Below are 26439 nucleotides of genomic sequence, written 5' to 3' on the forward strand. Positions count from 1 at the left end.
ATTTACCGATAAATGAGGTTGAATATTTATTCTTAATGACTTCTTAGCCCAGAGTTTGGGTGGTTCATTTATAATGAACTTGAAAAAAGTCACCATATCCTTTGTGAGGTTGAGCTATTATAAAAGCTCTTAATTATTTCATATTCCTTTTTAAAGGGTGGTTTATGTTGAGATAAACTTGATGAAATAACCTATGTAAGTGAGAAGGGTTAGCCGCCTTCTATGAAAAATGTTGGGCTATTTTTCTAGCACACTTACTAGAATCCTGAGGTAAGATGGCCAAATATATACTTTTGTATATATATCTTACACATCGAGGACTCAGGTGGATGAAGGGGTTAGTTGTGTGTTATGAGTTTACCCTGATCTTAGAAAGTTCCAGACTAGTTTCACTTATCTAAGAGAAGGATTGCTCATCATCACTATGTACTAGTTCCAGATATGTTCACTAGTACTTAAGCAACTAATCTCGCTATTACTCTTCTGGAAAGCTTGTTTTCGAGTTTCAGAAGATTTCTTTCGCATTAGTGGGGGAATGTTGGTAATGCTCAATCCCACATAGTGTTGGAAACACTATTGGGAATGGTATTTAAGGCTTGACATTCCACTTCCTTGTTGAGTGATAGAGAACAAGGGGGGCTCTCGCGCACCGCCGCCGCCGTCCGTCCGTCTCGTCTCGGCTCGGCACGGCACGGCACGGCTCGGCTCGGCTCGGCTCGTGGTCGTGGTCGTGGTCGAGGTCGAGGTCGAGGTCGTGGTCGTGGTCGTGGTCGTGGTAATACGTGTCTTCGACACGTCCGCGCGGATACTATCTTTTTAGAGAAAATTCTTGAGGAATTTCTCTTTGAAAGAAACAAATGGAAAATGTGAAAGATATCAACTGATATTTATAGGCTGCTGAGGACTGTTTGAATTTCAAATAATAACAGCTGAATTATTTTTATCAGAAATTAAACAGTTTATTCCTAAATTAAATCAGAAACGTTAAGATGTACCTGGACTGATTTACAGCTTTGTACAGAGGAGACAAGCTGTTAATATCAGGAGTTACAGGAGTTATTTGATTAATTCCAGGGGTTACATGATATAATTTCGGGAGTTATAACAGCTGAATAATGATACAATGAACCTGGACTATTTCTGAGTCAGGTTCATCTAGTCGTTTCAGCTGTTACAAATAAGAGGTTTAATCCTGAAATTTTATGGACGACTTTAACCCTATTTCTAGCCTATAAATAGAGAGCTATATTCAGCTTCTCAACTCACTCCAAAACATTCACAATTCACTTACCAAAGTGTTTTCTAAAGTTCTCTCTGTGAGTTCTCTCTGAGTGCTTTCCGATCAGAAGTGCAATACCACCAGCAGTCCACTCCGGTTTCGGGTGTACGGAATTCGGAGCGACCGTGTTAACCTCGGGGGACGGTCCGCCTACTGCAGCGATTACACACATCGAGGCGAATTCGTTTCTAAGGCAGTGGTTCTTACCACGACACGGTTTACGAATCTGTTCTTCTTAATTACTGTTTATATTTTCAGTCAGTGCTAACGGTGTAGTTTTGCAGTTCATATATCCAACAATTATGAAGCAACGAACCTGCATCTTGACTCAACTTAGCAGACACAAACATAGGTGTAGAGGCAGAATTGGCAGTACTCATCTTAGTCTTCATTAGCAATTCTAAAATAAACTTTCGTTGGCTAAGAATCAACGACCCTCCACACTGCTTAACTTCTATGCCCAGAAAGTAATCAAGATCACCAAGATTTAAGGCAAACTATATCAGAATATAGCAACAATAACCCTAGGGATTAGTTTAAATTTATTATTAGTTCATGTTAGAAACTAGGATAAGAAGAATATAACACTATATCAAAATTTACAATGAGAGGTATCTTCTTCATTGATACACATCACCGTTTTTATACAAGGTTTACACAACAAGCTAACTAAGGCTCTATCAACTGCTCATAACAGCAACGCTAACAACTTCCTAACTGCATAACTGCCTATAACACGTCAGCAACAAATTCAACACTCAATAGTTCACATGATTGTTATGTTGCCTAATTTTACAATTAATTATTATTAAATTAATAATTCAATTAATCGAACCAGTTAAACTATTAATTAATGATTTGATGAATTCGATCATTAGTTCAATTCTTATAACATTCAGATTCTGGATAAAAGAAGTACAATGAACAGATGAAGAAGGGGAAAAAAACAGTTTTTGCAATCGTTGACTGGTCTCTTGTAGGATTGGTCCTATAACATAAAAAAAAAAAGAGTTTGTCCAAAATCATGAATGTACAATGGTGGTTGTTTATGGAGTATTTAAGAAACAAGCACACGTGATGTGACCAGCTCACCAGTTACGCGTTTTTTTTCTTCCTTCTTTTTATGTTTTCGTGAATGGGTAAGATTTAGAAGAGAAGAATCCGGGTTGAGTTTTGTTTATTATTTTTGATATACTGAATTATTATTATATAATATTCATGTATAATTTTATATATTCGAGGAAAATTATAAAAATAGTGAAAGTTTTCATTAAATATTTAATGTTATTATATTTTTAAAGATTGAAATATAATTTCATTATACACAAAATAAAAATTAAATATTTGATAATTAAATTTGATTTAGAATATCAAACCATAAAATTAAATATTTTTGTTCACGTGCAAAACACAATTACCGACCTTAAAAATTGTTCCTACTACACAGTGATGTTTGGCACTGGCCACACGGTTTCCCGTCACATTTTCCGGCACAATTTAAGAATCCTTCTGTATTAAGTTGGTGGTTCATGAATGCAGCAAAAGTGAGAAATAACAGGCCTACCAAAACCCCAAGTCTTTGACAGAATAAAGGTACATGGAAAAATCAACCAAGCCAACAACATTTAAGAACATTTTGACTAATTGATCCCAAATTATTAGGTAACTTTGGTCCAATAGGTAGAATAATATATCCATCACATTTGATTTTATATAATTATGTAATTTAAATTTTATTTATTTTTATAATTATATGTTTGAAATTTTAATTTTAAAAATAAACCCAAATTGAATTGGTCTCAATCGTAAAATGAAATATTCTTCTTCTTAATGGACTTGAACTGGATCTATTTGTATTGTGTATGACGTTGTCAATCGATTGAATTTTTTTTTGAATATATACTATTTTATAATCACCCCATATCGGAGCTCTCACTCTAACCTTGGCTGCTGCCTTCTAGAACAAATTTTCATGAAACTTGTAAGGAATGTTAGAAACACTTTTACTGTTTTACCGCAACATATTGAGTTAATATGTATCATGTAACTTGTAAGGAATGTTAGAAATACTTTTACTGTTTTACTGCAACATATTGAGTTAATATGTATCATGTAGCTGGTGTATCTATGTATAATGTGCGTACGTTGTTGATTAGACTTTTTGATGTGTGATTTTTCTTCAAATAACTTACAATATTACAAAAGGTACAAAAAAGAATCAGAAAAATGTAGTTTTTTCCTCGAATCTATAGCTATGACAAGTAAAAGAATGGAAAACAAAAAAGATAGCACAAAAATATGAATTACTACAATACAATCTATTATAATAAGTTAAAATTAAATACATAAACATAGTTTTATTTGAAGACTACACAATTCTAAATCCTATCATGACTCTTTTATTATCTTATAATAGAAACAAAATACTATACAGGAAGAGTATGTAATATGGTACATGGGAGAAATAAAGGACGTAGATCAGCTGCCGCATCAATCTCAAGTTTCATACACATAGGAGGTCAACTGCCGATCAAGTTAGACTGGTTATAACAGATGTGGTAGATGATGCTATGTTATCAACCCATCAGCTCACAAGATTGGCCATTCTGGAATTCTCCGACTACAAGATTCCCGTCTTTCAGGAGTAATCTGTTTACCTGTAAGAAAGGATTTAAATGACTCATATTCTAGTCATGGTTATGCTTCAATAATGCATATGTTCCACTAATGATCAGTTTGATAGACAGCAAAAAGTTCAATATGTGAGCAGCTGCTCTAATTAATAAGAAATTTTTTCAAATGAACCATCTTCATTTCTTACCCGGTTTGAGATAAACGCCTCCGATTTACAATTTGGTGGGAATGTGGATGCCTTGGTAAATAAGATGAGCTCGTACCAATACCGTTTTCATCACCAACAAACTACTCTGAATAACTTGAAGCTGGAGGAGACCAAACTGGAACAACTCCACCCCTTTCTCTCCTACTACTGCTAGTAGATGAATCTGCCGTGGAATCCTCAGCATTTCCCACCCCCATTGGGAGATTAAATTGTAGATAAGTGTTGTTCCGAAATGTCCGCTGATTTCCTTGGTTTAATGTGTATCTTTGTAGTTCTTGATGTATATTAATGTTTATTGGAACTTCCGCTCTGCTATCTTCTACTGAAGTTCTAAGATCCGAAGAAGTTTCTTCATGTGCGCCTCTCACGAAAGAAGTCATGCTAGGAACCATCTGATCTTCATATAGTCGGGTTATAGCTGGAGCATTGTTCCTTGCAGGTTCAACATTTTCCTCCATTTGTATGTCTGGAGGGAAGAGAAATGGCGCAGATTCAGTAGTCTCCAAGGCCTTCCTCAGTTCCATTCTCAATTGCAGCTCTTGAAGCTGCTTCTAGCTGCCACATCTCTGAAAGTGCTTCTTGCAACCTATCTTTTGCAGCATCTATTCCTACAATCGGCAGAGGATAATTTGATCCGAGCTCGATTCCAGCAGCTTGGAGTACACATTCAGGAGCATTCCATGGATGGTGAATCCAATCTGTTGGCAATCTTGCAAGTTCAGGAAGCCACCTTCGGACATATTCTCCATGTGGGTCAAATTTGTAACCCTCAAACTGTCAAAATTTTAATTGCATAAGAGAACTGGCTCTGTATATCATCCAAGAAAATTGGATAGATAACAATCCATGTAATAGACATGAAACACGCTTGCATTATATGACTGACTGGATAAAAAAGAACTAAAGGAGATTTAAAAATGGCTGAAATGAAAGCTTCAATTTCCTTCCGCAACATTTACAAATTTATGCATGCAAATGCAAGTATACTTGAGATTGAAAAAAAGGTTATTGTATTATATGTTGCTTCAATAGCCAGAAATTATGTGGTTTAGACGAGGGGTCAAACATCATAACTGAAAAGATCTCAACAACAATCTTTTCTACAATATGAAAAGTAATAACATGAACTTTGATGAACTTTACTGGTAATGACAATACTTTTTACAAATACGAATTAATGGTGGGATTAACATGTCAACTTAAAGCCCCTAGGAGAGTTTACATCTGGAATGAGGTTAGGGAATGGAAAAATAGTTATATCATTATGATTAGTTTAAATTTGTATGTATTTTAAGGTGCATCAGAAGTCAAGTAGCAAGGACAATCTGCAACACAGCTAACAAGAATTTCAGCCAAACCTGTGGATTATCTATGCTGTCAAGCTTGCGACTGTCTGGAAGAGTACCGGATATATACTGCCAACCAAGAGCGTCACTCTCTAAATCTGCATCTAAGAGGGTGTCCCAAAAATACTTCATACCCCATCTCCATGGAAGCTGCAAACTTTTACGAAGAAACTTGAAACTACGACTCTTATACGGTCATGTAGCCAGCCAGTGGCCCACAACTCTCTCATTCCAGCATCCACCAGTGGATAACCAGTTCTACCTTGTCTCCATGCCTTAAAATACCCCTCATCCACTACCCAAGGGAAAAACTTAAGATGCCGAAGAAGAGGCCTTTCATGGCTGTAAGGATGGTTAAAGCTGAAGTATCTTGAATATTCCCTCAGACCAATCGATTTGAGAAACAAGTTAACACTCTCCTCACCAGCTTCGTTCCCTTCATTGGCCCATAGAACCTGCTTGATGCGGATTAGATGGAAGACTTTTCTCACACTCACCTCCCCAAAGTGCAAGCGAGGAGAAAGACATGAGGTGGTGGCACTATCAGCCTTTCTTCTATTCTTAGAGTACTCAAGCAGAGGTCCATTTATGAATGTGGTCAAAGCCTTATCAGCATTGCTCCAACCAGGTGACCATGCTCGAGCTAAAAGCGCATTGCTTCCCTTCTCCGATTCATCTTCAAACACCAATTGATCCGGATGGCAACTTGTCACATCACCTAAAACAGAGAGACAAAATAAACATCTATTACTTGAACAAGGATAACAAGTAGTTTCACTATAATTTCAGGTCAATAAATCAAAAGGATAAAAGGCTTCAAACTGCGCCTGACATTCCAAATCTTATATTGTTGAAGTCCAATGAGGTTCAAAGAGGGGCAATAATTGATAATAGAGATTGATAAGTCAAGAACAGAATTGAATGGACAACAACCTGAAATGAATCTCTTAGGAGGAAGAAGTGGAGCCTCGGGGTCATAGGGCATGCTAAGACATTTTTCCCAGAAAGCAGCAAATGTAGTGAAAGGGCGTCCTTGAGCATCATTTACATCCCAGGGTTCATAAAGTAAATCTGCATTGAAAGATCGAACTGCTACACCATGGGCCGTTAATACCTCCTTTGCCCGATGATCCCTAACCAGTGATATAGGATCTGAAAAAGTAGTAAATCCTCACTTAAGTGTTAAACGTAGAGCCTTCTTTGCTTTCCTAATCCCTCCTCATGGGAAAATAAAGAACCTGACTAGACACATTTGTTTAATCAGTTAAAGATGTCAATACTTATGTCAACAAAACGAAGGGGCTATTAATATGCAAACTCAAGGAAGAAAAAATTTAACATTCCTGGGAAAGCAAAAATTGCAGAAGGCCTATTTTGTAAAAGCATCTGATCTCACAATTACAAGCAATTGGAGAACAGTTGATCACTCTATCAAGGAGGTAAAAAGAATAGGCAAAATCAATCTCAATTGATGCAGATCACATAAGACTCGGTTATTACATTAGAAACAAATTAAAATAGGCAAAATCCAACACACAAATAAATAAATGCTTAATATAAAAATAATTGTCAGAAAAACGTTTTAGTTAGTAAAGAAATTTTTACAGTAAATAGATACTTAACTTTTATCCGTTAGGCTTTTAGGTACACATTGTTATATATATTTTTTATTTTTTAAAAGAAAAAAAGTTTAATTTATTTATAAAAAACCCAAAGTTTTTTAAAATTACAAAATAACTCCAAAACCCCCAAAGTCTAAAATTCACTCCTTTTCAGTTGCCGCCGGCCGGAGATTTCCGACTACCACTCCATCGCCGCAACGCCATCTTCGTTGTGACTTCAAAAACGACGGCGGTGTGGCTCACGATCATCGGGATTGATCCTAATCGTAGAAAAAAGTGGCTGACCGTTGGGTTGGGTTTTCACGGAAGCTTCCTCCACGGCGAACGGCAGCGCTGCTCGACGAGGGGACAGATGGGTTTTTCTCGGCGCGAGATGGCACTCTCACTGATGGAAGCGATGACGGTCGCGGCTGGCGGGAGAAGGGTTCGGCGGTGAGCGAAAACGAACGGTTTCTTACTGTTTTGTGACGATCGGCGGTTGATTTGAGTGATTACTGGTCGGGGTTGGGGTCATGAGACGTCGGCGAAGCTGTTGGTGGTGGCGATGCATGCCAACGGCGAACCTCCATTGCCGTCGCCATTGCTCTGTTATGGGAAAGGGGAAATGGAGAAGGGGACGGGGAGGGGGAGGGTTTTTTCTTCTGATTTTTTGTTTTTTTTTAAATATCATTTTAATTTTTAAATAAAATTATCAAAATTAGCCGAACATGACACGTGTCCAGTCAAATTTAACTATAATTATGATCTAAACACCTAAAATGATTATAACTGTAACATTGGGCACATTTTTTTAACAAAAAAATTCAGATAAAATTTAAGCTTTGACATTAACACACAGCAACCAGTGACCGACGAAGCAAAATAAGATTAAAATAATATATACAATCAACCCTTTTTTTGTTAGTCCAAAGAAAGAGGGAGGATAGGAATGAAAAGAAAAGAAAAGAAAACTAACCATACAAGTGATTGAAGAAGAGCTGAGTAGCACCAGTAGATTTAACAACCTCTAGAAGAGAAGAAACACTATCAGAAGATCTCTTTGTGACGAGACAGGTGCCAAGGCTCCTCAAAGAAGAGTCAAGGTGAGCCAAACTGTGCTTAAGCCACCACCTCGAAACCCTTCCAGGTTGATAATGGCCTTCTTCTTCAGGTGCCCATACAAAAACTGCAACAACAGCACCAGCTCTGACACCAGCTGCAAGTGCTGGATTATCTTCAACCCTGAGATCCCTCCTAAACCAAACTATGCTACAAGCACCACCCGACATATCTCCCCAAAGCTCATCAAAAGCTAAAACTTGCAAAAACAAAGCCCACTTTTTTTTTTATCTTTCTTCAACTATATACCGTGGCCAGGAAAATCCTTCTTTTATACTTAAAAATCTTATCTTTCCAGCTTTTGCCAAAAGAATGAGACTTTTCGTATTATAATTATTAGTTGGAAAGAAAGAAAATGGATGGGATTGACTATCAGTGGTAGATAGAGCTTTGGCACTTATCTTTCAGTACTTCTCTAATTGCCCAATTTATTAAGTATTTTATGTTTTTGTTTCTCTTTCCCTGTTTATGGGTTTGATTTGTATACCTTACGGGACCAATCTGGTTCGACCAGTTGCAATCAAAAGGTCGTGGCTTGGCTCTGAGAGGGAAAGAGAGAAGAATTTGGAGTGCGAGTGAAGAGGATCAGTTAGTGGGAGAATGGGGATACAAAAAAATGAAAGACAACTGGCAGCCACAACTTTTAGTTATTTTTTTTTTCTTTAGATTTTTAATTTCATCTTCATCCTTTTCAACAAAACAAAAATCCACCCACCTCTCTAGTTCCTTATCTAACCCTCTTTCTTTGACCCCGGGGGGGGGGGTGGAGAAAACTGTGAAGATGAAAAGATATGCTATTTCCCCCCACGTATCCTTAATTCCTTATTATACAATAATATCAAGGTGCTGAAAAGTCGTTTCTGTAGATTTCACAACTGTAGTTTCATTTATATGGGTTATCTGGGAACATACAGTATGATTAATATTGCATCTGATTCTTAGGTACTTCAATCATCTTCAGATTGTGTGGGAGGGGACAGCAAGCATGGGGAAGACTGCTTGAATTTGGCCACTTCTCTTCAAGTAGGGGCGGGACTATCTCCTTCAATTGTTCTATCACAAAGCTCAGATTCCATTTATGTGTCATTGTTAAACTTAAAAGTATTTATGATGCCCCACACCCCCTTTTCTTCCCGTTTATAAATTATGATTTAATTTGATTATTTATTGTTAATTATGTGTCAGAAAAATTACACTCTGACAAAATGAGATATAACAAATTTTAGAACTTATAGTTTAATAGTTTAGAAAGACAAATCTGAATAGGCCCAGCTCCAACTTCTGAGTTTGGCGGCGCTTGGTTGAAGATTCTAAGCCCAAAGCCTAAATTAATTAAATGAATGTGCAGCGCAGAGGTGTCCCTCAGTTTTGGATGTTAATTTTATTCGTTTTAAATCCTAGGAATATTTGGGAATGATTTAGTATACGATCATGGCATATATAGTTGGTGGTTACAAACAATCCATCGACGGGCAACGTCAAGAAAGGCTGTGTATGATTACAGGATGAAAAACTAAAACCCTGGTTTCATCATCTGATTATTATCCCCAAATTATGCATACTGTCACGGGGCTAGACTTCTGCTAGACGATTCGTGCGGCACTTAGACGATTTCCAGGTTGAAATGGCGCCTAAGTCAGCCTTATCCACGTCCTTGTGAGTCTCTGGCTCACTAAGCGACGAACAAACCCTCAAGGGTTAAACAATAATGCGGAAATAACACTTAATCGGGGCTAATCCAAGCCACCTGGGTTGAAGCAGATCTCTGAAGCACGTGCGTTGTGGGAACTTTCTAAGTCACCAAGACTTGAATCACTTTGGCACTTTGAAAGAACTCGGAAAAGAACACTCCCGAGGCTATCTCAGCCCTCCCGGTCGGTAACACAAGCCACAAGGCTTAAGCACAAAGGAGATCAAGCCGACAAGGCTAGAAAGCTGCAAGCTGGAAAGCTAGAAAGAAAGAACTCAGATAGAGTAAGAGTAAATGCCTGAGTTTTATTACTCTGAAGAGAATGAATGAAGTGAATGATTACAAATGAGGGGAGAAGCTCTCTATTTATAGTTGAGGCCCTCAAGATCCAACGGTCTAGATTAAAGTACATCGACGGCTTACATTGAATCCTACCTTAACAGAACTCTATCTCTAAGGTATTTGAATTCAAATAAAACATTATCCATAACTAAATCCTTAATTATTGGATAATAATATTCTTTCTGGAATCTTCCAAGGAACGGGCCAGGTCTGATGGTTCTGGGCAAGCCCAACACTCTGTATTATTCTTCTACAGAAATTTGCTCACACATGTCTCGGTCCGAATCCACGAGCCTCGACAAAATTGCCCCCATCGAACATGTAACACCCTCGTCGCTTCTCTCGGACGCCTCGGACTTGATCCTTCACGAACTCGAGCCTTTACGGACCCGCAAGCATTCTCCAAGAACCAGGCCAACTCACCATGCCCAACAAGCCCAAAGTCTGCGTAATTGAACCCCTTCTGTGAACCTTTACGCCAATGCCCATGGACCCAAAAGTTTAGTCCGTGACAATCTCCCCCACTTGATCTAGCGACGCCCTCGTCGCTAGGTGAGAACACTTGGTCTTGATCACCTTGGACGCTTTAACAAACACCTTGGCTTCCTCGCCTTGGTTAACACCGTCATGTCTTATCACCATCTAGCACACCTTGGCATTCATCTCGAACGTAGGAAATCCATCCTACCCGTTTGCATTCACCCAAACAAGGATATTTTTTTTTATCCAGCGGTAAAGAATTGGATACTCCGGCAACATACAACACGACAACTCAGCTTCATCGGCAACACTCGCTTGTCCCTAAGAACTCTGAAAGTCTCAGATGTCCCTTCCAACCTTTGATAACTCCGTAAAAAGATGGTTAGGTCCTCGACCTATGCTCATCAACGATGGTGAATCAAACTCAACACTTGGAATGTATTTGAGATGTCCCTCGATTTCCCCCAGCACATTTACTCTACGTGTCAGCCCTTCTTACTCCGTGAAGTCTGGCACTCCACACACCAACACTTCTATCCGGAAGTCTGGTGTTTCTACTCGCATCGGCACTTCCTCCCTTGAAGTCCGGTGCGACTTCCACCCTCTTACATGGGTGGCAAGTTCTCGCCCATCATGTCTCTTAAAGGCTTAGACTCCATCAACCACTTCTCAGTTGTCTCTTCGATGGTAGTCCTTAAAACAACATTCCGCTCCATTGGAACTTCTTCAGAATTGCCAGTCTTGATTGCCTCCTTCGGTGGTTCGGCTTTTAAACCAATATTGTCGGCATCCTTCTTTGACATGAATGGATCAGTTGCCCCTGTGTCTACTAAGGCAACTCCCGATGGTTCGGCAACGTTGATGTTCGCACACATCAACTCATTCTGCTTTCGGCCTCTACTTGCCTTGGCAGAACTCAAGTTCATTGAGCCAAGTCTCGCAGCCTCGCTAACCTTATCTTTACCCATGTTCTTGGGTAACTCGATCCTGGGCTTCTCCATCCTCTCGGACCACTCGGCTTTATCCCGGCAAGCTTGCAACTCTTGTGGCCCCTTACTTCGGTGACCCTTCGTCTGCTCCTTTCTTGCCCTCGGTGTAAGGCACTTGTTCGCTTTACTTGTGCCAACAGCATCCATGTCTTTTCTTGACATGTGCTCACCACTTGAACGATCAATGCTCAAATGCTCACCATTCGAACAAACTTCACTCGAACAAGCTTCACTCGAAGAGCCTTGCTCCTCATCATTGTTGGACTGACCCTCATCTCGAATATTTTCGCCATTACCCTCGGCTTTCAACTTTGTCTTGGATGTCTTCTTGAATCCAAGTTCTATGATGGACTCGGCGGCTATCAAGGCTTTAGACAACTCCTTGATTCCCCTTCTCTCCATCGTCGCCTTTGCCCATGGCTTCAATCCATCTGTGAAGGTGAAGAATGCATCTTCTTCAGTCAACTCTGGGACTTGGAGCATGAGTTCCTCGAACTCTCTCACATACTCCTTCAACGTCCCATCATGTCTAAGATTCATCAACTTAGACCATGCCTCACTCTCGGCATGCACTGAGCTCGATTGCTCTTGAAAGGTCTCGGACTCTTTTGGTCCTTTGCCAACTCCAGCTTCAACAGCAACGGCTACCTCCTCGGTATCCTTGGAAAGCTCCTTGGCAAAATTGGGTTTGGGCAACCCGTTCTGCTTTTGGTTTTGACTAACCTTGGCAGTAGTAAACACCATTGAACCAAGCTTGGCAGGCTCGCTACTCTCGACCCTGTCCTTTCCCTTGGACTGCTTGATTCGGTTTGGGCATTCCCGCACTATGTGTGGACCTTTGCACCGGAAACACTCCAGTTGCTCTCGCTTATTTACCCTCGGCTCTTCAGCTTGGCCCTTGGCTTTCGCACCGAGCTTTACTTTGGTGGTGCAATCTCGCACCTTGTGTTGTCCACCGCATTGGAAACACTTCAATGGCTCTCGCTTCTTTATCCTCAGCTTAGTTGCTTCGCCACTCGCATTGGCACCGAGCTTTGCTTTGTTTGGGCAACTCTTGGCCCTATGTGCTCCTTGACATATGAAGCACTTCAGTGGATCTCGCTTGTTTACCCTCGGCTTTCCTGCACCACTAGCATTCGCGCCGAGCCTCGCTCCTGGTTTGACTGCTTCGACTCCCGCAGTCGCACCATCATCGGCTACTTCCCCTTTTGACTTGCCTTCTCCTTTGACAATGGAAGCAAGGCGATTCTTCTCGGGGCATCCTCTTATCAAGTGAGGACCATCACAGAAGTAGCATTTAAGAGGCTTGTTACTCACCTTCTTCTTTGACACGGACTTGGCCTTGCCATGATTCCCCGATGGCTTTATCCGACCACGATCAGTCGATGCCACTTCTTGGCTACTCGAAGAGTTTTCTCTGCCATCTATCCACTGTCCCTTGTCATGGTCTCCCCCATTTTCACCACTATCTTTGGGCATGGGTCTGGATGACTCATCTTCGGTTGGCTTGGCTCCTGCAAGCTCGCACCTTGACTCGGCTACAGCTCCGGCTTCCGAATAACTCTGGGTATCACCTTGCTCACTGGCAAGCATCACCCCTGGTCTAAATCCTTCGATGAAGGTATTGCACGCACCACTATAACTCATTACTGTTTTGCGCATGAGTATCTCACTCTTGAGCCCATCTATCTCTTCCCTCAAGGCCATCAACTCGACCCTGAGCGCATTACTCATCTCTATCAACGTCCAACCGTGGAGACTCTGTTGCGCCACATCCTTAAACCCATCCCTCATGGATTCTAACTGTTCAAGACGGGACTCCATAACTCCTTGGACCTCCTTGGCTTCTTCCGTGAAGCTCTCAAGGTTTTTGATCCTCACCTCCAGTGATCCTGGGGTAACTCCCACACTTTGTTTCTCTAGCTCAAACCCAACACCACGGCTCTCCGCGCCATCCTCTATGGGAACAACTCCTTTTTGTTGTGCCATCTCGTTTCCTTTCCACAACCTGTCTGGAACACTCGTTGAATCCACAACGGCTTCCATCACCTCGCTAAAATGCTTCTTGTCACAAGACAAGCTCGGATCACTGTTGAATCCACAACACCTACACTCCGACTTGCTTTGACTTGCTTCCCCAAACCACGTACAAAACGATCGTTGTTTGCCAGTAACGACTCGCTCTGTCACTGCTTGCCACTAAGTCAGACGGGTAAACTACTTACACCGACAACTCGTTCTGACACCACTTGTGTCGGGGCTACAGCTACAGCAACGCTCTGATACCACCTGTCACGGGGCTAGACTTCTGCTAGACGATTCGTGCGGCACTTAGACGATTTCCAGGTTGAAATGGCGCCTAAGTCAGCCTTATCCACGTCCTTGTGAGTCTCTGGCTCACTAAGCGACGAACAAACCCTCAAGGGTTAAACAATAATGCGGAAATAACACTTAATCGGGGCTAATCCAAGCCACCTGGGTTGAAGCAGATCTCTGAAGCACGTGCGTTGTGGGAACTTTCTAAGTCACCAAGACTTGAATCACTTTGGCACTTTGAAAGAACTCGGAAAAGAACACTCCCGAGGCTATCTCAGCCCTCCCGGTCGGTAACACAAGCCACAAGGCTTAAGCACAAAGGAGATCAAGCCGACAAGGCTAGAAAGCTGCAAGCTGGAAAGCTAGAAAGAAAGAACTCAGATAGAGTAAGAGTAAATGCCTGAGTTTTATTACTCTGAAGAGAATGAATGAAGTGAATGATTACAAATGAGGGGAGAAGCTCTCTATTTATAGTTGAGGCCCTCAAGATCCAACGGTCTAGATTAAAGTACATCGACGGCTTACATTGAATCCTACCTTAACAGAACTCTATCTCTAAGGTATTTGAATTCAAATAAAACATTATCCATAACTAAATCCTTAATTATTGGATAATAATATTCTTTCTGGAATCTTCCAAGGAACGGGCCAGGTCTGATGGTTCTGGGCAAGCCCAACACTCTGTATTATTCTTCTACAGAAATTTGCTCACACATGTCTCGGTCCGAATCCACGAGCCTCGACAAAATTGCCCCCATCGAACATGTAACACCCTCGTCGCTTCTCTCGGACGCCTCGGACTTGATCCTTCACGAACTCGAGCCTTTACGGACCCGCAAGCATTCTCCAAGAACCAGGCCAACTCACCATGCCCAACAAGCCCAAAGTCTGCGTAATTGAACCCCTTCTGTGAACCTTTACGCCAATGCCCATGGACCCAAAAGTTTAGTCCGTGACAATACATATAAAATAGGCTGTATACACAGATGTTTGGCGGTAACAGAGGGTAATTTATCCATGCAGTAAAGCATTAGATGGATGCGATAGTTATCTACATAAACAGATGCAAACTCCAAGACTAAGTAAGAAATCTCATGCATTACGGAGTCGTCGAAATAGAGTTCAGGGCAGTAGGAAGAAGCGGCTCCATTGTTGCTGGAATTACTGTTGGCATCTCGGTTGCTGTTGGAGGAATGTTAGGGGATGGAAGAAACCGAGATGGTGAGTTCTCGGTTTGGTTGTCTCCTTGCCTCAGCATCGTAAAGCTCCATCTGATCACTGTACACTGATGTTTGGGAACTGAAAGGGAATTGTGGGCGTAGTAGGTGGAGTTGTTGAGAAGTAGCAAGAAAAGTGGGTTGGACTTGGAAGAAACTTGTTTAAGTTGAGAGCTTCGACGTCTGCAAGTAATTGTAGGTTCTGAAGCTTAGCCAACTGAGCAGTTTCTTCCCGTAATCTTAAAGCTTGGTCGTGGAATAGATGAGGATTAATCTCCAAAATGTGTTCAAGGTTGGCGAGGGCTATTAGTTGATGCAAGCTTGCAAAGATGTCAATTCTTGGTTGATGGGTCATTGGATCCTTACCCATTTGAATAAGTTTTTACTTTAAATGTGAAGTACTTGATTTCATTATCAGTGCGGCCTGGAAGATGTTTTGCAATGGCTGACAACCTGAAAAGAAATAAAACATAGAGAAGACAAGTGATCACTTAAATTCACTAGTTCAGGAGTAGAGTTAAACTACTTGTTTCCAAGAATGGAATGCAAATGCAGAATTGTTTGCTCTTCGTCTTGAGAAAATTTTCCCCTTTCGATATCAGGCCTCAAGTAATTTGTCCACCTTAACCTACAGCTTTTGCGAATGAAAATTTTTCTTTTAACTTAACCAAAAAAAGAGAGATGAAGATAGGACTAAGATTAGGGGATAATTAACGTGCAAGCTTAGGGAGGGATCTCCAACTACCATGGACATGTCGTCTTATGTATTGAAGCAGCTTTTGGTCTTCCTGGGGGTCCAAGGTCCTTTCTTGAGGCCATTCTCGTCGCAACAAGCTGATCTCCCTATGATCCACGTTAATTGTGTTTCCCTTCCTCACCACCAAAACTCTCCTCAACCATGCTTTTATATATACACTCTTTCATCCTCTCCTTGGATTTGATGAGCTTTTTTAAAGCATTGCATGGACTGTTGCCACAGACAGGAATTTGTTGAAGCTAACCGGATAACAATTAATTAAACAATTTATTTAATACTTTCTTGAGATCAATATACGAGGACGCATTATTTGTGGCAAATATACGACTGAATACTATCGCTATGAACCACAATATCCGGAATTTATATTTTATTATTTAAATAGAATAAACAGACCTAAAATTATTGTTTCTATAATACTTTTATAATATTTAATTTAAATTAATCTATCAATGAACAAGATACAAATAATTATTAAAATTTTTGAATAGCCAAATTTAAGAGTTAATATATAAATTTATTTTTTTCACAACTTTGACTATTTTTTGGGTTAATATTTATATGTACCGGTAATAATTAATGTATTAGTCAAGGGTAGATTGATGTGTAAATTTGAATTTAGAAAATCTTTGTAAAAAGTTTGATAGTTTGGAAAACAAAAATTAAATATACTTGAACCCACTTGACAATCAAATCTCACTGGTATTAGTTATTGTTGTGAATTGTTTAGATTAGAATTAAATTGATTTCATAACTTTTTGTTGTTGATAAATTTGAGGTGAATATAAGGTAGTATATTCAAACACTTTCAATTATTTGACAATGAAAACTCACACCCTTATATATGCGATACTCAAACTATAGACCTCAAAGAATAACAACAAATTCTTTAACCACTGAAATAGTTTGATTCGTACTGATTCAATAACCTTTGAAATAGCTTGATTCGTACTGATTCAATAACCTTTTACTTGTGCAAGGTTGGGAACTTACCTTATTTCATAAGCTAAGCTCTTTCTAACTTGACTCTTTGTTAATTAGTTGTCAACGTCCATTGTCTAAGGGCAAAAGTGAGAGATTCGGCCAAACATTTATTTCTTTCTACACAAACCTTACACTCAAAGCAAACCCTAAGTTCAAATAAAAAGAGTAAACCCCAAAATTTTCCATTACACATTCGTTCTTGAAAAATGCATTTTGGTGGCTCTAAATTTCCCATTCCTTCATTCCAAATTACAAACCAAAAGAGACTTCTCATACACAAAAACCAAGATTCCGTGTGGGCTGACCCAGGGGATGGATTGAATAAATAAAGTTTTGATACTTAAAAAAAGTTGATCAGTTCTCAACCTTTAACCATTGAAATATAATTTACACCAAGTTTTCAAGTGTCAGCTAAACTAAACAAACTGATTTGCTTGCTTCACCCAATGCATCTAAACCCCGATGGCTGCCGGCCCTTGCCATGGGCTTCTTCTCCTTAATAGCCACATTCATCATCTTGTAATTTCTATCATTGTTAGTTCTTTTGTTTTTGAAGAAATCATTCATTTCTTTGCATTATAATTCCATTAAATACCTGAGTGTGGCTATTAATATTATTTGTAAAATTATTATTTTTTTTCGCTGACAATATATTAAATAATAATTCCTTTTTAAACATATAAATATTGATACTTGTTTTACAGCTAAGTAAATTTTTGCATATTTAAAAAATCAAAAGAAAGAAGAAAGAAAAGCATGATATTGATCGTTTTACAAGAAAATGTTAAGGTGTATATATTACCTTAACATATATTTACAAAAAAAAGAAAAATAACAGAAACAAATTGATCTCAATATAAAAAAATGTAATGTTAAAAAGTTGAAAGGAATTAGGAAAGATCAAATTATAATAGAAGGATTATATCGGTTAAAATATATAATACATGGATCTACGTTAAATTTAACCTTTAAATTACCGAATATTATGCAAAAGATCTGCAGAGCCTACTCTATATATTTTTTTATTAATTTTTCCAAAGTCAATTTTTCTCTGTCGAGTTAATTCAACTAATTTCTCAACTCCCACAATAGTTTATGTTTTCCTTTCTTCTTTCAAAATTTTATATTGTCAAATTGGCCTCCCTGTAGGCTGTAACTCAAAACATGGTAAAAAAAGACGAGCTTGATGATGGATGGATGGATGGCTTGTGGATTAAGCTACTCTCCTGAGAAAATATTGAAACCATTTTAAAAAAACGAGTGGTTTAAATCCCAAACGGGTAACCTAATTCAGTGCAAACAAGAAATGTCGACAATAGGTGGCGTCTTCTACAGTTTCTAAACCTCCATTTTCTCGTAAGCTTTTATTCTATCCCTTGAAATCTGTTAGTCTTAATAAGTATATACAGATTTCAGTATACCATGTTTGCATCGCCATCACGGTTCTGTCTCCATAGTCCAGGCTTTTAAGGGAAAACGGATTTTGGTGATCGGGATTTCAAAGGTTTTCAGTGGAGATTCATGCAAGTAATAAGTTGCGGTGTTTGTCAGTCACATGAGACAAAGCCAATACTTTCAACTTTTGGCCTAACCAAACTACGAGAGATTTTAAATATGTTATGGATGAGTCATTGGAATTGTATATCATCTGAATCAGGCTTGTTTCTCTATTGCTAAGCTGTGATTCTTAAATTTTTAAGCCATTTACGATTTGACAGACAGAGCTAGGGTTAGGAAGGGAGAGTGAAAGAGATGGTTAATCAAGCAGTTACGCTCAACATCTGTGAAGTTAGGCAATTATAAGTTCATTAAAACAGATTGTTTGATACAATGCAACCTCCCAGAATGATCCTCAAACACTGAATTTTATTTTTAGTTTCAATTATATCAATGAAACATTATATTGATGATATAAACCGATAATAGCACGATGATGTGATTGGTCATTGTTGACGTTAATACAGCAAAAACTCGTATAGGCCAAACAAAGGCCCCCCCGGAAATAAATCTCTCATTGGACATATGCTAGCAAAAACTCATTAATCATAACAAGTGATGCTGCACCTAAGCGTATTTCTACAAAATTCTATAGAGAATGAATAGCCAGGGAGCCTTACATACTCGGACACTTGAAACGTTAATAATAAAGTCAAAATCAATTTATGGGTAGATCTACGGAAAAAATAAAGATCTAACCCAGCAAAAACACTTTAAGACAAGGTACACGATTTTGTTCTTCATTCCTAGAAAAATCTTTCACTCATTTGAACATTAAAAAACGTTTGGCAACAAAGCCTCTCACGCTTTTAAATTTTGTATCGTTTTGGAGGTCCAACTTATCTTACCAAACCCGCAGGATTTCAGCCTCTCCCTTTTTTTAAACTATCAATTAGAAGCCTACTTGATCTTGATCGTAGTGGAACTGTCAAGGCACTCATCCTTACACCTGCATTCTCATAGCTAGCCACCAAGCTTGTTGAAAACAGGAATAAATGGAACCTCCTTTAAATCAGCTGAATACACCATTATTATATTGTCACCAGATTGCAAGCAACACATCATTTTGAAGCCCCTTTCAATCAGCTGAACACAATTGGACAACTATAATTGGATTTCCATACCAGCTAATGCCAAAGGTTCCAAATAATTTGGACAGCACCTAAAAATGTTTATATGCATTTAACCATGAGTGTGATAGAAAAAGTTATAAATAAAATCAAGATTCTAAATTCAATCAGAAACCGGATGCTGGTTCTATAATCAAGAAAAGAATTTAAGATGTCAATGAAGGTTTCCATTGGTTTCTTGTCAGGTACAAAAATTTGTGGAGAACATCAATGATAAGTTGATAACTGTAGTGGAAATGACTAGTTCTGACCACTCTGAATCTTTGTGCTCCGATCATTTTATGGTCAATGTACAAAATCCTACCAGTCCTTTTACTGAGAGGACACTGTCTCTTCAATCCACTTTGAGAACAATTTTCATAAACTCGTATACAAAATAACTGATCGAAGCAGAAGGACCCGAAGACGAAAGATATAATAATTAAAAGATCAGTTTAAAAAATGGCATCAAACATATTATTTTATTATGGTGAAAAGCATATGAACCACAAATACTGTGCTTGTCTCTTCTTTTTCTTTTCTTTTTTTTTTTGTGGGGGAGGGGGTTGAAATATCCAATTTGAACAATTAGAAGTGTCAAAACGATTTTTTCTTAAAAGGTGAAAAAATGTGAGATTTAAAAGCCACATTAATTTTTAATTTACCTCTTTCAATTGAGTTTTAATTTAAAAACAAATGTGATTTGAAAACCTCTCGTTTCGAAAAATTTTGGATTTCCTTTATGATCAAAAAAATACAGTTTAAAGAGTCGCCACCAATCTTTGATTAGGGTGTGATTGGACACCCAAAAATGCTTGTTATTTTAAATAAAAATTAATTTTAATTAAAACAACAAATTAAGGTCTGCGTTACAAAAAAATGAGTTCGGGAGTCAATTACGTGTGGGGAAGGATTAGCACCCCAACAACGCCCTAAATCGATACCTAATCGATTAATTAACGTCTTTGCAATGAACTTTATAAATTCGAATTTAATTTTTGATCCCATAAAACAATGACGTAAATTTAAAAACATTCAAAAACACTCAAACAAATTAAATTAAAATTACCAAGTCGTTTTAGAAAGATAAAGAATGTTTGATTATTTACAAATATCGAGACCAGGTCTTAAAGATATAACAACCTTTTCTCGATATATTTAAATAAACGAACATTTCCTTTTCTCTCGTTCCCAAATTTTAGGTGACGAATTTTTTTTTTGTTTCACTTTCGGGATACACTTTTATTTTAAAATCATTAAAAGCGGACCTCAAATCAGTTATGACTGCCCACTTAAAACAATTTTAAATTAAAAGGGTATTACTCTTAGTCCGATTATGTAATATGTCGAGTTATGCAAATGAGGTTACCATGCGAATCGTGCAAAAAAAAATGTCATGTCAAAATTAATTAAACAAAATTAAAAATATCATACAACGTGACTACAAAAAAATTATATTTATATTTTAATTAAAAATCATAAACCATGCATATTAACATATTATGTACAAGTGTGACTCAAATATAAAATAAAAATGATATGTCAAACTACGAATTTTTTAGAAAAAACATGTATATACGTATTAAAAATGTGACTAAATTTAAATAAATGTAAAATCCAATCTATAAAATCAAAAGTAATCCAATGACCTAATTATAAAAATGCGCACAAACAAGGGACTACACATGAATAACTAAAATTAAAACTGGAAAAACAGCAAATTAGGACAAACATATGAGGTTAAATTCTAAAGTAGTCCTAAAGGTGACTAAGGTGTAAAACAAGCTTAAATTTGAGGACTGGAAACCTGATTTCACCAAGAAATACAATGGCTAAAAATTAATTAATCCAAATGATATTATACAAAACCTAACTAAACCTAAACTAAAGTTTAATTTACCCTTTGGCCGCACAACTCTTGTTCTCTCACATCACGCAGCCATGGATTTCAAACATTGCCTCCCAACGCCATCATCTCTGACATATCACTTTTGCTTTCTATTTTCTAATCCAATATTGCATTATCATCTATAATAGGGATTGGAACTGTCGGTAGCTGAGCTATAGCCTATAGTCAAACTCCTCTGCTACTCTTAATTGAAACCCTCAATACCCATGAGCCTTCAAACTTCTTTGGCCACCGCTCAACAATGGCCCCTTTCTCCGATCACCCAAACTTCTGTGACACCTAAACTACTTCCCTACTCCGGTGAAGACTCAATATAACAAGGTAAATGGATTTCTCTATTTTCTATTTTATTTCGAAATCATTCGACTCATTAAGACTAAACCCAAATTTTTTACGACAATGGAATCCTAACAGCGACGAGGAGTCAACTAAACTCCACCGGATTTCCTATAACCCAAGTAATTCAACCCCAAACCCTTTCTTCTTTACTAATATTTCATCCTTAAACGCACACAAAGGCACTGGAAAACAAAAATTGAAACAAAAAAAAATACCTCAATAAATTTGTATTGCTTCGAGAATAGTAGGGAAAATCTTTGTTACACTGCTCGCCCTTTCGAATACGGGAAAAGTGTTTACACTGCTTATGTTTGCCTTGTTGTTCTTTGACTGTTGAAGACGTTCCCTCCTTCCAACGAAAGCACGAAAGCTGCTACTGCTAAGACAAGTGAGGTTTCCTCCGAATTCTTCTTTTCCGTTTGAATCTCCTTCTAAATTCTTCTCTTTTTATTCGGAACCTTGCTATTACTGTCTGGGATTGTTTATGTTCGTTGATGATTTCTATTGGGATAATAGGTTTTTCATTTTTTCATTTTGAATGGATGTAAAAACGAAAAAAACATACTTATGGAAGCATTGGGAAAAACAACTTAAAACTTCGAATTCTAGCCTTGTATTTTCCGTGTCCAAATGAGAACGATTACACTGTTTTTTGTTACAATGAATCCCCTAAAAAAATGCAGTGCTCTCCCCTGTTCTGTGCTCTTCCTCCCTCTGGTTCCTCCCTGGTAGCCCCCCTAATGCTCTCGTTTTTAGTGGTTAAATGTCCCACGTTTCTGGTAGTTATTTCCCCACTATCTTTTTTTTTCTGGTTTTTAACTCCCAAAAACTACTTTCATTTGCCCATGATATAGGCCCAGACAAATTAAGCATCTACAGCTGCCCCTCTTTGCTCATTGTTGTGCAACGAGAATAGAGCAAAGATCAATAGATGATCAAGTTTGTCCGGCCATTAGAACTTCAGAAGATTAATCCGCTTCTCTGCTATTTCAGGATAAGCGAGACTTGAAAAAATCTTCAAATGGCGGGTCTACTCCCTATTCTTTCATGGAGTATAAGACTCGAACAATCTTCAGTAAACGCTCCCTATTCATTCAGGGAGTATAAGACTCGAATAATCTTCAGTAAACGTGTCTGCTCCCTATTTGTTCAGGGAGTATAAGACTCGAACAATCTTCAAAAAACGGGTCCGCTCCCTATTCCTTCAGAGAGTATAAGACTCGATCTTCAATAAACGTGTCCGCTCCCTATTCCTTCAGAGAGTATAGGACTCAATCTTCAACGAACTTGTCCGCTCCCTATTCCTTCAGAGAGTATAGGACTCAATCTTCAACGAACTTGTCCGCTCCCTATTCCTTCAGAGAGTATAGGACTCAATCTTCAACAAACGAGTTTGCTTCACTACTCTTTCGTGAAGGCTTAAATTTACTTATTTTGAAGGTCAAACCTGAAAATCAAACATTATCAATTATGAACATATGCTTAGAAATATTATATTCAAAAATTTAGAATTTGAGAAAATTTCTAAAATTCATCTCTATCATAAAAATTTGTCTGAAAGCCATTGGATATTTGAATCTGCTTTGACTCAATTTTCGCTTTGACTCAATTTTCGTCTGAACAACATTCTTGTCAAAATCTCAAGACCAGTTATCTTTATCTCGATGCTTCAAACTCTTCAATCTTCAACTATCATTGGGAAACCTGCAAATGCTTAAGTCATCATGCAATTATGAGTGTCATGATCTTATTCATGCCTAAATGTATGCAAATATGCAATTTGATACATTTTCTTCTTTGAAGGAACTCTATCTCCTTTGATCTCGATGGAACTCGGCTTCATCTTGGGCACAGAACGTTTGACCAGTTCACCCCAGTTGACAATCTCAATTCCATATCTCTCGGCTTAACATGACCTTGACTCCTTTCTTTCTTGAAACCCGCCAGTATCCATGACCAACTTCTTGATTAATGGTAACCTCATTGGGTCATCTTTTAATGGCTAAGATTTTCTTTGAATTTGAGGATTTTAGTTTCCCATGGCCACACAAGCTTACATGTTTAAACCATTGTCAACTTCAGAATACCTGCATTTTCCAAAACCTTTTGCACAATAATACAAAATGATCTCATGTACTTCAAGTTAAGCCATATGTTTTAACCTTTCAAAATAAGATGTTTGCAAAAGGGAAATTATCAAGAAAAGACATCTCTTTATTTATATAAATACAGAGAATTTTAGGCAACTAAATGGCAAACTTTTAACTGGAAACAGTAAAAGAACAAAAGAGTAGGCGTCTTCAAATATCAATAATGCAAATGCTTTTGAACTGGCACGCCGTTAGAATGTCTCGAATGTAGCTTCTGTCAAAAAGATCTCCAAAATTATGATGCTTAAGAGTATGAAACTACTTCTAAACTCCCAAATCTCTATCATTGGATGCCCTAAACCAGTATTGAATCTCATGTGCATTCAATATCTCTCCTGGTTATTTCAACCGAGACTCATTAATCTTTAGTCTCATCCCTGATCACCAACTGTCATTATTACTATCCATATCAGGAGCTCTTTCCACTTCCAAAATTAATTCAGAACCTTCCACTATGCACAAATTCTGAATTTCAAATTCAACTCAAGTCGTCCTTTACGGGTTTTCAACTTGAGACCTCCTTTGGTTCCAAGACGCCCTTTTCGGGTTTTCATCTTGAACCCTCCTTTTATTTCTTTTTTTTTTTTCATTTTTCTCTTTTTTCATTTTTCATTTTTTCTTCCCTTTTCCCTTTTTTCTTCTTTTTCTTTCTTTTTGTTTTTTCCATCATTTTTGTTTTTTCTCATTTTTTCTCTTTTATTTCTTCTTCAAGCAAAATATCTCTTAACAGCGTCGGAATTCACTGGATATGGTAATTCTGATCCGTCCATTTCAGTTAGGACTAGAGCTCCCCCAGAAAAGGCCTTCTTGACAACATAAGGTCCTTCCCAATTGGGCATCCATTTTTCTCTGTAATCTTTCTGAATAGACAAAATCCTTTTAAGCACCAAATCTCCCTCATGGAATTCTCGAAGACGAACTTTCTTACCATGTGCCCGTATCATACGTTTTTGGTACATCTGACCATGACAAATAGCTTTCAATCTCTTTTCTTCAATCAAATTCAATTGGTCATACCTAGCTTGGACCCATTCTGCCTCATCAAGCTTTACCTCTGACAAAATCCGAAGTGAGGGAATTTCCACCTCAATAGGTAAGACAGCTTACATCCCATAAACCAAAGAAAATGGTGTTGCCCCAGTTGAAGTCCGTACTGAAGTTCGATAAGCAAACAGAGCAAAGGGCAACTTCTCATGCCAATCCTTATAGGTCTCAGTCATTTTCTCTATGAGACTTTTGATGTTCTTATTGGCCGCCTCTACTGCCCCATTCATCTTTGGACGATAAGTGGTGGAATTATGATGCTTTATTTTGAACTGTTTACAGACCGAGTCCATCATCTTATTATTTAAATTCAACGCATTATCGGAGATAATCCTCTCTGGTAAACCATATCTACAAATGATCTCCTTCTTCAAAAATTTGCATATTGTAGACTGGGTAATTTGCGTAAGAAGCCGCTTCTACCCACTTGGTGAAATAATCTATGGCTACCAGAATGAAGCGATGACCATTTGAAGCTTTGGGCGAAATTTTTCCAATAACATCCATGCCCCACATTGAGAATGGCCACGGAGCTGTCATTACATGCAACGGATGAGGAGGAGTATGTATCCTATCTCCATAAATCTGACACTTGTGACATTTTCGGGCATAATTGATACAGTCTGTTTCCATAGTTGACCAATAATACCCAAATCTCATAATCTGCCTAGCCATAGCATGCCCATTAGCATGGGTACCACATATTCCCTCATGCACTTCTTCAAGAATCAATTTGGCCTCTTTCGCGTCCACACATCTTAACAAGACCTGATCCAGAATTTTCTTGTATAGAGTCTCACCATCAAGCACATACCTTGATGCCATTCTTCTAATGGTTCTCTTATCATTCTCAGTGGCATGTTCTGGATAACTCTGATACCTTATATATTGCAAGATATCATAATACCAAGGGTTTCCATCTTCTTCCTCTTCGATATTAAAACAATGGGCTGGATACTCATAAGCTTTCATTTCAATGGGCATCATATTTGAATGCTCGTTCATCTTAAACGCTGCTGCCAGTGTGGCTAAGGCATCTGCCATCGGATTCTCTTCTCTGGGGAGGTAATTGAAAGTTATTTCTTCAAATTCTTCAACAAGCTCCATAACCAACTTACGGTATTCTACAAGCTTGGGATCTTTTGTCTCCCATTCTCCTCTGTGCTGGTATATTACCAAAGCTGAATCACCATACACTTTGAGTATTTTTACTTTGCAATCAACGGCAGCTCTAAAACCCAGAACACAAGCTTCATACTCGGCCATATTGTTTGTACAATCAAAATTAAGCCGAGTGGTGAAAGGATAATGCTCTCCCTCTGGTGAGACCAAAAATGCCCCGATTCCATGTCCCAAGGCATTTGAAGCACCATCGAAGTTCAACTTCCAATATTTGCTAATGGATGCCACTGCTTCTTCTACCGAAATA

The 26439-nt window shown here is 38.3% G+C and overlaps 1 pseudogene; it reads right to left on the reverse strand.

Annotated features, from left to right (window-relative positions):
• Positions 1 to 4096: 4096 nt before the first annotated feature.
• Positions 4097 to 24534, reverse strand: LOC120180150 (annotated as a pseudogene).
• Between the last annotated feature and the right edge of the window lie 1905 nt (positions 24535 to 26439).

The sequence above is a fragment of the Hibiscus syriacus genome, unplaced genomic scaffold, assembly GCF_006381635.1.
Source record: "Hibiscus syriacus cultivar Baekdansim isolate YM2019G1 unplaced genomic scaffold, ASM638163v2 tig00112491_pilon, whole genome shotgun sequence".
Lineage (NCBI taxonomy): Eukaryota > Viridiplantae > Streptophyta > Magnoliopsida > Malvales > Malvaceae > Hibiscus > Hibiscus syriacus.